At 36.7% G+C, this 13,803-nt stretch overlaps 1 protein-coding gene across 2 annotated transcripts in view; it reads left to right on the plus strand.

The window, feature by feature from the left end:
- The first annotated feature begins 5,394 nt into the window (after positions 1–5,394).
- The window catches only part of ntf3.L (neurotrophin 3 L homeolog), a 47,088-nt gene continuing 38,679 nt past the window's right edge, over positions 5,395–13,803 (plus strand). The window contains exon 1 of one of the 2 annotated variants that reach the window (XM_018250851.2): positions 5,395–6,212. The gene's annotated coding sequence lies outside the window, so the exon portion shown is untranslated. Of the gene's footprint in view, positions 6,213–6,531; positions 7,192–13,803 lie in introns of those variants that run through there. The other variant, XM_018250852.2, reaches the window with a different exon arrangement.

Genomic DNA, 13,803 nt, shown 5'->3' on the forward strand with positions numbered 1-13,803 from the left:
GGGGTCTTCGTACTGTTAGGGGGTCTTACGGCACATTACATGGAGTCAGAGTGCTATCTTCACAGAAGGCGAATTGACAGCCGAGAAAATTCTTAAGCACTATTTTCATTTGGGGTCCGCACGTGCCCACCTGCTTTGGTATATCTATGCATATTGGGCATCAAACTGTTCAGTAGACCCTTGGTGTCAATATTTAGGGTGTTTTCTAATTGTATCTAAGAAATTGGGTGAGGTAAATGCGACCAACTGCAATATTTTTTGGTGATTTTCAGAAATATCATATAAACCACTGCCTTTAGCGTTGCTTTGCAGTATGTACATTTGGAGCAGAAAGATAGTTTTAGCAAATTTTTATTCGGCACAAGGTGTACTTTCCAAAAATATATGGTTTTGGGGGGTCTTTGTACTGTTAGGGGGTCTTACGGCACATTATATGGAGTCAGAGTGCTATCTTCACAGAAGGCGAATTGACAGAGAGGAAATTCTTAAGCACGATTTTCATTTGGGGTCCGCACGTGCCCACCTGCTTTGGTATATTTATGCATATTGGGCATCAAACTGTTCAGTAGACCCTTAGCGTCAATATTTATGGTGTTTTCTAATTGTATATAAGAAATTGGGTGAGATAAATGCGACCAACTGCAATATTTCTAGGAGATTTTCAGAAATATCATAAAAACCACTGCCTTTAGCGTTGCTTTGCAGTATGTACGTTTGGAGTAGAAAGACAGTTTTAGCAAATTTTTATTCGGCAGAAGGTGTACTTTCCAAAAATATATGGTTTTCTGGGGTGAACCTAGTTTTTTGTACCTTTGCCTGTTGCAAAATGCTGTATATGTGCTGGTTATGCAGTATCTGGAATTACAGAACTCGTATGGGGTGTCTTCTTTCTGGGGCCCCTATACGCCACATACTTAGGGGTACCTATGCATATTGGGTATCAAACTGTTCAGCGTACCCCAGACTTTCATGTTTAGGGAGTTTTATATTGCTATATATTGATATGTAGGAGATACAATGCTTTAGAGTTGGAGTATTGAGGAGATTTTTGTATATGTCATAAAAATTGCGAAATGTAGGAAAGCTTTGCGGCTTGGTACTTTGGAGTAGAAAATCGTGCCTACCCATTTTAGATTTGTCAGAATGTGTACTTTCCAAAAACATATGGTTTTCTGGGGTGAACATAAATTTTTGTACTTTTGCCCCTTGAAAAATGCTGTAAATGTGCTGATTTTGCAGTATTTGGAATTACAGAACTGTCTTCGTTCTATGGCCCCTATATGCCATATACTTATGTGTACCTATGCATATTGGGCATCAAATTGTTCAGCAGACCCTTGGCTTTCATATTTAGGGTGCTTTTTCTTGGTATATAATGATATGTGGGAGATACGATGCTTCAGGGTTGCAATATTGAGGTGATTTTCTGTAATGTCATAAAAATTGCCAAATGTAGGAAAGCTTTACGGCTTGGTACTTTGGAGTAGAAAGATGTGCATACCCATATTAGATTCGTCGGAATGTGTACTTTCCAAAAACATATGGTTTTCTGGGGTGAACATACATTTTTGTACTTTTGCCCCTTGAAAAATGCTGTAAATGTGCTTATTTTGCAGTATCTGGAATTCCAGAACTGATAACTCGTATGGGGTGTCTTCGTTCTGGGGCCCCTATACTCCACATACTTAGGTGCACCTATGCATATTGGGCATCAAACTGTTCAGCGGACCCTGGGCTTTCATGTTTAGGGAGTTTTATCTTGGTATATAATGATATGTGGGAGATACGATGCTTCAGAGTTGCAATATTGATGTGATTTTCGGCAATGTCATAAAAATTTCGAAATGTAGGAAAGCTTTGTGGATTGGTACTTTGGAGTAGAAAGACGTGCATACCCATATTAGATTCGTCAGAATGTGTACTTTCCAAAAACATATGGTTTTCTGGGGTGAACATACATTTTTGTACTTTTGCCCCTTGAAAAATGCTGTAAATGTGCTTATTTTGCAGTATCTGGAATTCCAGAACTGATAACTCGTATGGGGTGTCTTCGTTCTGGGGCCCCTATACTCCACATACTTAGGTGCACCTATGCATATTGGGCATCAAACTGTTCAGCGGACCCTGGGCTTTCATGTTTAGGGAGTTTTATCTTGGTATGTAATGATATGTGGGAGATACGATGCTTCAGAGTTGCAATATTGAGGTGATTTCTGTAATGTCATAAAAATTGCCAAATGTAGGAAAGCTTTGCGGCTTGGTACTTTGGAGTAGAAAGACGTGCATACCCATATTAGATTCGTCAGAATGTGTACTTTCCAAAAACATATGGTTTTCTGGGGTGAACATACATTTTTGTACTTTTGCCCCTTGAAAAATGATGTAAATGTGCTTATTTTGCAGTATCTGGAATTCCAGAACTGATAACTCGTATGGGGTGTCTTCGTTCTGGGGCCCCTATACTCCACATACTTAGGTGCACCTATGCATATTGGGCATCAAACTGTTCAGCGGACCCTGGGCTTTCATATTTAGGGTGTTTTATCTTGGTATGTAATGATATGTGGGAGATACGATGCTTCAGAGTTGCAATATTGAGGTGATTTTCTGTAATGTCGTAAAAATTGCCAAATGTAGGAAAGCTTTGCGGCTTGGTACTTTGGAGTAGAAAGACGTGCATACCCATATTAGATTCGTCAGAATGTGTACTTTCCAAAAACATATGGTTTTCTGGGGTGAACATACATTTTTGTACTTTTGCCCCTTGAAAAATGATGTAAATGTGCGGATTTTGCAGTATCTGGAATTCCAGAACTGATAACTCATATGGGGTGTCTTCGTTCTGGGGCCCCTATACTCCACATATTTAGGTGCACCTATGCATATTGGGCATCAAACTGTTCAGCGGACCCTGGGCTTTCATATTTGGGGTGTTGTATCTTGGTATATAATGATATGTGGGAGATACAATGCTGTAGACTGGACACTTTGAGGTAATTTTTCAAAAATGTAACACATTTTTATAAAAACTGCTAACTTTAGGAAAGAATTGCAACTTGGTAGTTTGGAGTACAAATATATATTTACCCATTTTGAACTCGTTGGAATCTGTTCTTTCCAATGAGGGGTAGTTTTTTAGGGTAAACCTACTGTAAGTGGAATGTTTGGCCTTGAAATCAGATGTATGCTGTTTTGTGGAGCGGTGCTTTGGAAATTTGGTAGTTTACTGCTTCAGAGTTTTCAACTATCGAAGTGAGAAATCTCCATAAAATTATATATATTTGGTATTGGTTTGTTCGGGAGACACAGAACTTTCCAAATCTGCCATGTTCTCATGCATAAAATAAATTATGCTTCTGATATATGCGTTTGTATCATGTGAAACTGTTTTTTTTTGGTTTTTTTATACACTTAGAAGCCCATATCTTTTTACAGGACTGGAATGACAACTAAATTCTAGCATATTTTGAAAGCTTAGGTTGTCCTGAAAAAAACAATATCTTGTTTTCATGGGTAAACTAAAAGACCCCCCCAGGAAAGTCCCCTAAAGTGAAAGAGCAAAAAATGTTCAAAAACGGTCTGGCAATAGAAGTTCCAACTTGGCCAAATTGGCTGGCAGCGAAAGGGTTAAGGTTGGGAGGGGGACCCTGAGGACTGCCATTGTTTTGCAGCCCCGGTGGGCCCCCAAGGCTCCAGTTCAACCTTGTACTTTGGTGTCATTATATTACACTGGAATCAAACATGAGGAAGAAGGACCGACTTATTCAGTGCTAGGAAACTGTGCTTAATGCTTTCACCTTCCAAATGCAGGAACAAAGAACATGAAGCCAGATTTACACAGATCAGCTGGGATTCTCAGTGGAGGATTATTTTGCACTTTTATGCCCTGGATAGGGGGAATTTTTATTGAGCAATATTCAACCCTGAAGTTGATGGACTACAACTTTCTGCATGCTTTAATCCTGTTAATATATTAAATTATATTGGGACTACTAGTCCACAACAACTGATTAACAACTGGTTGAGCAGTGCAGTGTAGTAAAGCATTGAGAAAGTTAGTTTGGGTAATCGGGGACGAGATTTGTCTAAAATACTTACCAAGAGAGAAGTCTTCTGGATATTTAATCTAAATAAACTCAAGGATACCATTGGGCATGAATTCTGACTTGGATGTTTTGTGTTATTACTGATATTTAAAAATGCCCAAAATTGCTATCCATATATTGTGTGCAATTTCTTGTTTTAACTATGTATAGTTGTTTTTATGGAATATTTTTATGTAATACCTTCATAAACTTTGTACATTTTTCATGGGATACTATCTTTTTAAAAACTGTTTCTTTTCTTTTTTTCTAATTGTTTTTTGTAAAAAAAAGCGCGAGATCTTAGCCCATGATTAAGTACCTTGCAGGTACGAAAAGCATAGGGCTTACATAGATGCACTTATACTTTTAACTATGATTAATAAAGACTTATTTTTTTAACTCATACTTTTGGCCCTGTGGATTCCACGGATAGCCCTTTCTTTTTGCTGTGTTTCGTTAAGCAGTGTTTAGTGTTCCTTTATGACATGATATTGAAAACGAACTGTTTCCTATAATACATGTTCTCCTACAGATACACGTCATTATACCAGACAGCGTGTGCAGCACTGAAATCCCCTTAATTCTTTCTTTCAACATTCAATATTCCAGCCACATAGTGGTGCTGTTGCAATAGACAAGTTTCTAGATGTCATTTTAACATTGTGGCGTAGCTATCCGTGGCAGTTTAATAGTTAAAGACATAAAGATGCAATGTTTAAATCCATTCCAAATGATTAAGTAAGTGTAAATGAATGGCAGTTTTATGTAGGATATAATGCTGTGTGATATTATATAAGAAAGGTGTTTGCGGTGTGTTAGTTGTTTATACTGATGGATAACGCATGTGCTTTGTGTTGTTAATCGCCAGAGCAAAGCAGCTCTGGATTATTTAAAAGTCCTACTCACTCCACACGCTTCTTATTAATGGCACGGGACAGCTTCAGCCCCTTTTACTTGTTTTCACCCAAATGTAACCCCCCCGCCTTTTCATTCCTCCTCTGTACGTTCTCTCCTCCGTACTATGACTATAGTTAGCCGAATAAAACCCAGAATTTATTCGAAAGAGAATTTCCCCCTATATGAGTGTGATAAAAAAAAAAAAACACTTTCAAAAATATCAAAGATGAAACATTGTCACCGGATCCTCCAGAAACATGAAATATGTTTAGTGTTAAAAAAAAAAGGGTGAACAAAGCTCTGTTTTAAATACTTTAGCAGTGCACATACTTGGCAAGATTAAGCTGTCAGATCTCAGATTACAAGGCGTGTTGTTTGCATGCAAATATATACAGAACACACTCACACACACACACATTTACACACACACACACACACGCGCACACACACACACACTCACTCACTGACTTTTTCTCTCGCACTCCCATAGCAATTTCTGCACCATGCTAAGTAATCTGGGCTCTAGTCCCTGTAGAAAAAGCACAGAGAGCTGTGATCACTGCTGATTGTAGCCAGATTTTCTTAGGACTTTGTGGAATAAATGAACCTCATGCCTCTACTTTATTTTTGTCTTTTTTAACCCTTTTTCAGACAGAGGGTTTTTTCTTTTTTTTAATTTTTATCCCTGTCGCTCCACGCCGGCATGAGGGCTTTTTTTCAGCTCCTAACCTGGATGTCTTATTCTGTCTCTCACTACCCAAGGAGTGGTGTGTTCTTATGGGGAAACACTCTGTGAGATTTACCCGTCTATCTCCCTGCAGTTCATATTCTTTGGAATTCACGGTGAAAAGTAAATTGAACGGCAACGGCGGACAAAAACACAGAAACTTTGCAGAGTTTGCAATTTTTTTTCCTTTCCACTCTGAGGACATAGAAAAATGCACAGACCATTAACCGTCCTATCTACTGAGAAACAGCGTTTCAAAGAATCCTCCTGTCCGGAGTGTGTTCCAGAAAGCTCTTTTGAATCTAACTTCCAGCGTCCAGCTTTGACAAGTACAATAGTCAGAGATGATCTGACAAGAGCAATTTGTATAGCAGTGATCTTTTCCAAACTGTTTTGTCTGCCTCATCTGATTGTAAAAACTCCTCGGTTTCCAAGTGAAATTGAACCTATTGAGAACGGTAGACCAAGAAGAGGGTGTAGGATTTCCTGAAAAGAGGGCACAGGTAGGGGTTGTCATGCTTTAAAAAAAATGTGAGAATTTAAAATGGGAAATTGGAGATGGATATACAAAGGCACACACATGGAATTTGGGCAAAGTTTTTACTTAACAAAAAAGGCTCATTTCGATGCTTTAAGTCTTAATATTAATGCTGGAAAACACATGGCATCTGTAAGCGTATATTGATTTACTACTTCTATGAATGACATTTTTATTATTTGCTTTTATTGATTTTTTAATTCGTAACAGAAAGTTATTGATGTAAAATTGATGTGTATTTGATTGATGTAGAGACAAAATTAGAACACACATGTTATTATTATTATTATTGTGATATCATAAGCTATACACTATATTATTCTTACTACATATTTATAACGTGGTAATATACTGCTGTACAATAAATAGGTGTATTCAGTGTATACACTGAAAATACAACCAATAGAGATAAAAGGGGGCCCTATGCTATGGAGCTTACAATCAGTATAATAAAAGAGCCATAGGCCCATAAATGAATGGTAAAATATAATAACCTACCCCACTCATGTTTTTTTTAATCACTTAAACATTTATTGTAAACTGTTCAATACAAAATAGTACATTTTTCCCTTATACATATTCTGCACGTAATTATTCTATTTGCTAACTACTATTTAAAATAAAATAAAACCTAAACAAACCCCCCAGAGCATTTTTTAGAAAACAAAAACCAATCTGCAGAATATAGTTCAGTCGTCTGGCAATGGAAGTGTTAATCTTCAGAGCACAGAGCCATCTGGCTGGGCTGGTTTGGTATAATCGAGAAGATTATGTTCACAAGACTCAGAGTTTAAGTCTCCTCACCCATAGAGCAAGAAACCTTTGCACAACGCTCACAAACCTACTTTTTAACCCTGAGTGAACACGTTTCCGGCCACCTATAGCTTCATGTCGACGTCTCTTAAAACATTGACACCGATGCCATGGTTAAATCTTCCACCACGGTAAGACGAATTGCCTCTGATCTAAGGACCAAAAGGTGCAGACAATAGAATAGGAAATTAGGGAGATTCGGCCATTTAGAAATGGCACCTTGATTCCTGCATGTTCTGCAAAGTAAGAGAAAGGTTTCAGGAAAGTGTTCAGTTTGTCTAAGGTGCTATTGCTGAATTCATTTCATGGAAGATTATGCTCATCTGGTGATTGGAAAATTTGAAGTTGAAATAAATAGGTGTAAAGCTGAAATTTCAGTTTCAGGTGGTTCTTTTTAGTTTCCATACAATCCCTTTAATTGTTTGTGCCAATGGAAATGTCTCTCCCTGTTCCTTGTGCTGTGTTTAAAGGACTTGTAGACTGCAGACAGAGAATTATTTGCTATGGCTAGAACCTCTATAGATTCTATATCTAAAAAAGTGTGCTTCCTTGTGCATGGGAAAAGATTGTTTTATCATCTAGAAACAGCTTATTTGTTTTGAGTTTTAGAAATGTGATACAACACGGCTGTGTTAAGTGACCATTGAACCATTGGCTTAATTAGCACTTGTCTGCAATAAGTAAGTGTCCTTAACAGCATCCCAAATGGCTGATAACAATAGGAAAGAGTGCTTCCTCCAGAGAGTTCAGAATTCTACTTTTAAAGGCTCAGTTATATAACCAGTGCTCAGAGTGCTTAATGACATACAGTATATATATACATATATATATATATATATATATATATATATATATATATATATATATATATATATATATGTATTATTTTCATATGTGAATCTCAATAAACCTGACTGATGCTGAGGTCTAAGACAAAGACAAAGCTAGAGGTGTTATTGGATGAATGACCTCAGCTTTATTACCTTGTTGGCTGGAAAGTCTGTTAGTTCAGTTAGTAGGACATTTATGTATATCATTAAGCTTTGAGTTAGCTTTCTGTCTATTCCAGAACCATCCCTCTCAGTTCTTCCTCCTCTTATTTTTTTTTCCCTTCAGGGACTCTGTAAGCACTTTGTTTAAGTCTGTGTTGGAAATTCACCTTTAATAGGATTAAATGGACACAAATGGTATACTGGACACTTATAAACAGAGAAATACTACGTATCATTGAACACAAGTCATATCACATGCGATTTTGGGGTGTGTGTGGGGTGGAGTGTAGGAGAGGAGGTACATTCCAAAAAAAATTGTAACTAGAGTGCACAATATTTGGATGGGTGGGGGCAGGGAATCAGGGAGCAGAATATCGAATACAATCAAATCAGATTTTTTTGATATATAGACAATATATAATTATGTTTGAGTATGTATATGAGGCAGCTGCTTAACAAAAATTATTATACTACATCAGTTTATTGCAGAGGTTTTGGGGGGTTTAGAGCTCTCAATGGGGGACAGTGTCGGACTGGCCCACCGGGATACCAGGAAAACACCTGGTTGGCCCAGGCTTCTCACAATTAAGCCTATTTCATGGTCATTGGCTATTTCTTTATGGGAACAAAGAGGCATAATAATAGAAGAACAGAGTATACTATGTAGAGAAAAGACAAAGAATAAAGAGATTGAGTGAGGAGAGAAGGCATAATAGTTTGTAAAGTGGGCCCTCAGCCTAAAGTTTTCTGATGGGCCCCTGGTATCCCAGTCAGACACTGATGGGCAAGACAAGTAAGGTTAAAATATGCTATACAGGTATGGGACCTGATATCCAGAATGGCCAGGGGCTTTCCGGATAATGGATCTTTCCATAATTTGGATCTTCATACCTTAAGTCTACTAGAAAATCATGTTAACATTAAATAAACCCAATAGGCTGGTTTTGCTTTATCTAAGTTTGGATCAAATACAAACTACTGTTTTATTATTACAGAGAAAAGAAAGCATTTGTAACATTTGGATTATTTGTTTAAAATGGAGTCTTGGGAGACATCCATTCCGTAATTTGGAGCTTTCTAGATAATGGCTTGCCGGATAATGGATCCCCTACCTGTATTTGATAATGAACTACGGGAAGAGGGGTCACATAACAATATTGTCTTATACAGATGAAGCCACTTGGATTTGTGAGTTAAATGCGTCATGACTCAGAGTTAATTGAAGAAACTGTGTTATCTAAAGTTATCTTAACTCATTTAATGCATTTAACCTTTTCATTAGCATACCAAAGCACCATTGTTCACAATGGTGAATGCTTTAATTAGATGGGATGTTATGTCACAGTTTTCTGTGTTAAATGAGATAAATGGGATATCTGTGTTTAGTTATTCTGTGTCAAACAGACAAACCAAAGTGGCTGCATCTGTATATGTGCCTTTGTTTACAAGCTAACAGGGACCTGGCTAAATGTTGGACAGCAAAGGAAGGCTTCAACCTCAACAAAGGTCTTTATTCCAATAAAGCATAATGTTAGTAATAGTTTATTCTTTATGAGACTGGTTAGGTGAGATAAAATTGAAAAGTTATGGAAGAGGCAATGGTCAAGAAATATCTACTTCTGAGCTAGTGTTCCGAATAAAACGTTCCCTTCTGTGTGGAGCATCTTATCCTTCAGTTGTACGTGCAGCTATTTCTGTCTGTACTTAAGGGACTGTGGAAACATGATCTTTTGGGAAAATGCTTGACTTTATTTTTTTTGGTTGTGTTGAAAGTTTCACTGTTACAAGGAAACAATGTTAAAGCACTTAATGAGCAGTAGTAAACTTAGACATCCACACGTGTTTATTGCAGGGTAGCTCAATCACAGGTCGGGGGCCTGTTTTAGCCATGTGCATTCTTCTGCCATGCTGAACAATCAACTCAACGGTGAGCTCATGGCCTGTGCTTATAGAAGTCTGTGCCTTTTTATAAAGTTGCTGTAGTCATTCTCTAAAAAAGCCTTAATTTTCCTTGTCTGATTACAGTCAATGCTTATAGCCACGTAAAGGGGCATCATCATGTGATGATGAGTATGACACACGATGATAATATGGTTAAAAGTCATTGCAAAAAGATACTATATGTAAAATGATCTTAAGAATGTGCTTTAAAGGAAAACTATACCCCCAAAATGAATACTTAAGCAACAGATAGTTTATATCAAATTGAATGACATATTAAAGAATCTTACCAAACTGGAATATATATTTACATAAATATTGCCCTTTTACATCTCTTGCCTTGAACCACCATTTCGTGACTCTATCTGTGCTGCCTCAGAGATCACCTGACCAGAAATACTACAACACTAACTGTAACAGGAAGAAGTGAGGAAGCAAAAGGCAGAACTCTGTCTGTTAATTGGCTCATGTGACCTTACATGTGGTTTGTATGTGTGCACAGTGAATCTTACGATCTCAGGGGGCGGCCCTTATTTTTTAAAATGGCAATTTTCTATTTATGATTACCCAATGGCGCATACTACTAAAAAAGTATATTATTATGATAATGGTTCATTTACATGAAGCAGGGTTTTACACATCAGCTGTTTTACTCAGTATCTTTTAATAGAGACCTACATTGTTTGGGGGGTATAGTTTTCCTTTAAGGAACAGAACCACCAACAAATGAAAGTCTTTTAAAGGAATGACAATATAATCAGTGCCGGAGGCAGGATTTTAGGGGGCAGCATGCTGTCCAACTACACCCACATGTTCAGAAGCACTGGAGATGCGCAGGAGATAAAAAGGTTTTTTAAATTTACTATGAGTCAATCCGCATTGCTCTGGTCCCGATGATGACATTTTGTGCGAATGAAAGGGGGCAACAAACATCAGTGGGCCTAGGGATGCCTGCACTGGTAAAACTGGTGGATTTTCTTTAGAAAGACAAATATAGTTTATATGAACGAGCTGCTGTATAGCCATGGGGGCAGCCATTCAAGCACAGGGTACATAGTAGATAACAAATATATTCTCCAGAATCCTATTGTATACTACAGAGCTTTATCTGTTATCTGCTGAGCATCCTGTGCCTTTTCTGCTTCTCTGCTTTTTCAGCTTTGAATGGCTGCCCTCATGGCTACATACTGTAGCAGCTTCTTCATATAAACTATAGTAATGCTGCTGAAGCAATCACACCAGTTTTACCAGTGCAGAGCAACAGGACATTATATTTTCATTACTTTAAAACACTTTCATTTTTTGGCGTGACTGTTGATTTAAGACTCCATTGTCACAGAATATGCCTCAAAGGGGAGGAAATGTACCAATGCTTATTCTTATATTACAAACATCAGAGTGTATGCCAAGAAGGAACTTTTTTTTCAATTCTTGGGCATAGGCATGCAGACATCATCAGGTTGTGTTATTCAGATATGTTTATTATTCTGGATACTCTTCTTTTCTTAGTTTACCTGTCCACTACCATTACATATTATGCCTTGTTTATGGTAACACTTTTTAAAAATTGCCTTTTTCTTGCATTATGACCTTAGGTTCACTTACTGGCATTTGTTTACAGCCGTTTGGTGATGACGGAAGCTTAATCTTTAAAGAAATGCCTTTTTTTCAAAATTTGAATAGGTTTACCATTATTATATAACATATTTTATACATTTTTTTTTGATAATAGTGATTATGGTTGATATGAGAGATGAAATGAGGCTAAGGTGGACAAATGAATAAGAATTTCTGATAGTGTGATGGTTAATGCCTGTGATCCTCAACCAATGACTTGTAAGCAATGGGTTCCTCCCATTGGTCTCAAATCAGGTTCTCATTTTTACAGTCTACAATGAGGCAAGCTTTAGGGGCATAACGTCTAGTTTACTGTCAACTCTAGTTTCCTGCAGGCTGGAAGGCTACACTTTTTACATTAGATTATGGCTTATGGTTTAAAAATGATTGGGGACCCCTAGTTTCTTCTATTTATTTTCTGCTCTGACAGCTTTGATAATATCCAGTGCACAATAAATAAGCTACACATTATTGCAATACAATATCAACAATAGCTCACACGATCTCAGTAGGGTGTAGGTAAGAAATTTAGAAATTCACTAAAATACTATACTTTACAGTTACAGAATTGCATTACTGTTCATGCTGTCCAGTTATAAAACATCAAAAAACACGGGTTGATTGGAGTATTAGTAGATGACTTACTGTAGTCAAGAAAACTCTTTTACATGCAAATCCTGATCAAGTGTTAGTACAACATTCACCCTGATGATGTTCTTTGCTAACAATGTTCCAGCACATAAGTAGCTTTAAATGCCAGCTAGTCAGGTTCTGTAGGTGAACATGCAGAGTCACTAATGGAATTTCTTGCTATGCGGCTTCTACAGCTGTCATTAAGCATGACTGCAAAGGGCAAAAGGCCTTTTAATAGGTTCAATACAATACCTGTGAGGACATGTACACTTTACAAGTACTAGCAGACCTAATTTACTGGTAGATGCTGTTTACAAAGGCCAGTAATATGATCATCACTATTTTAAAGAAATATAGATATAAAATAACAGGTTATGCACTTCCTTTAACATGTATTAAGTCTGAATATTAAAAACTAGAAAAATCCTAGTTTTTTTTACTATAAAATCTATATTTTTAGTGAAAAAAAATCAAATGTTTCAAGATTTATTATACCCTGAGGATGCAAAAAGTCTGAATCCAAAAATACTTCATCTTCAACCTGTCAAGGTCCTGTAGAAGTCAATGGCAGAGGCCTATTTGTAATTTGAAGATATAATGGTCTGCCTTGGGTTTTGTATGATAATCCAAACACTTAGGGGTTTTCTGAGTTCACCAAAAAAATTTAGACTTTCAGTTGTCAAATCTGAACAAATTTAGATTTTTTGCACGATAATACGAGAAAGTCACAGTTTTCGTGCAACAATCTGAAAACGTTGAATTTTTTTCCTATCTGATTTTTTTGGTGTTTTTTTTAGTGATAAATAAGGTAAATTGTGGATTCTAGTTTGGTTGGACTTTTTTTTATTAAAAACGTGAGAAAAATGTAAATTTTGATAATTAACCCGCTTAGTGTTTTAGCATCTTGTGGGACTTGAGTCACTCAACATACTCTACTATGTGCATTAAACATTGCTTGCTGTATTATCTCTAGATGCACAGTTTGGTAAAGGAGTAGGAGGCTTGTCATGTTGGTCTTGGGCAAAAAAGAATGGTTGTGGGTGCACACCTGAGGCCAATTTCAAAAAAAGTCTAATTCCCTGTCTCAGTAATTCAAGTAAAAATGCTAGTGCATATAGTTTTGAAACAGGGTTGTTTAGTTACAAAGTTATGATCATAAAATTGATAAGCCACCATACCGCGTCAAGGTAAATCCCATACGGTGGTCCCTAACTTGTTTACCTTTAATCATATCTTACCTCTCTTCTTAATAGCATTTATTTGAAAACATGTTGGTCTTGGGGGTGCTATTTTAATGTAGTTATTTTTAAGTGTTCTACTTTTTATCTGTATTTTTTGTGTTTATGTATGTATGTATGTATATATATATATATATATATATATATATATATATATATATATATATATATATATATATATATATATATATATATATATATATAGGCATGTACCCAAGTCTGGATTTGGTTCAGTATTCAGTTACGCTTCAATATTTTAAATTGGATATAGAATGTAATTGAAAAAAAGTCTTTATTTCTGAAAACAAGTTAACTGCAGAAA

Source organism: Xenopus laevis, chromosome 3L (assembly GCF_017654675.1).
Source record: "Xenopus laevis strain J_2021 chromosome 3L, Xenopus_laevis_v10.1, whole genome shotgun sequence".
NCBI lineage: Eukaryota > Metazoa > Chordata > Amphibia > Anura > Pipidae > Xenopus > Xenopus laevis.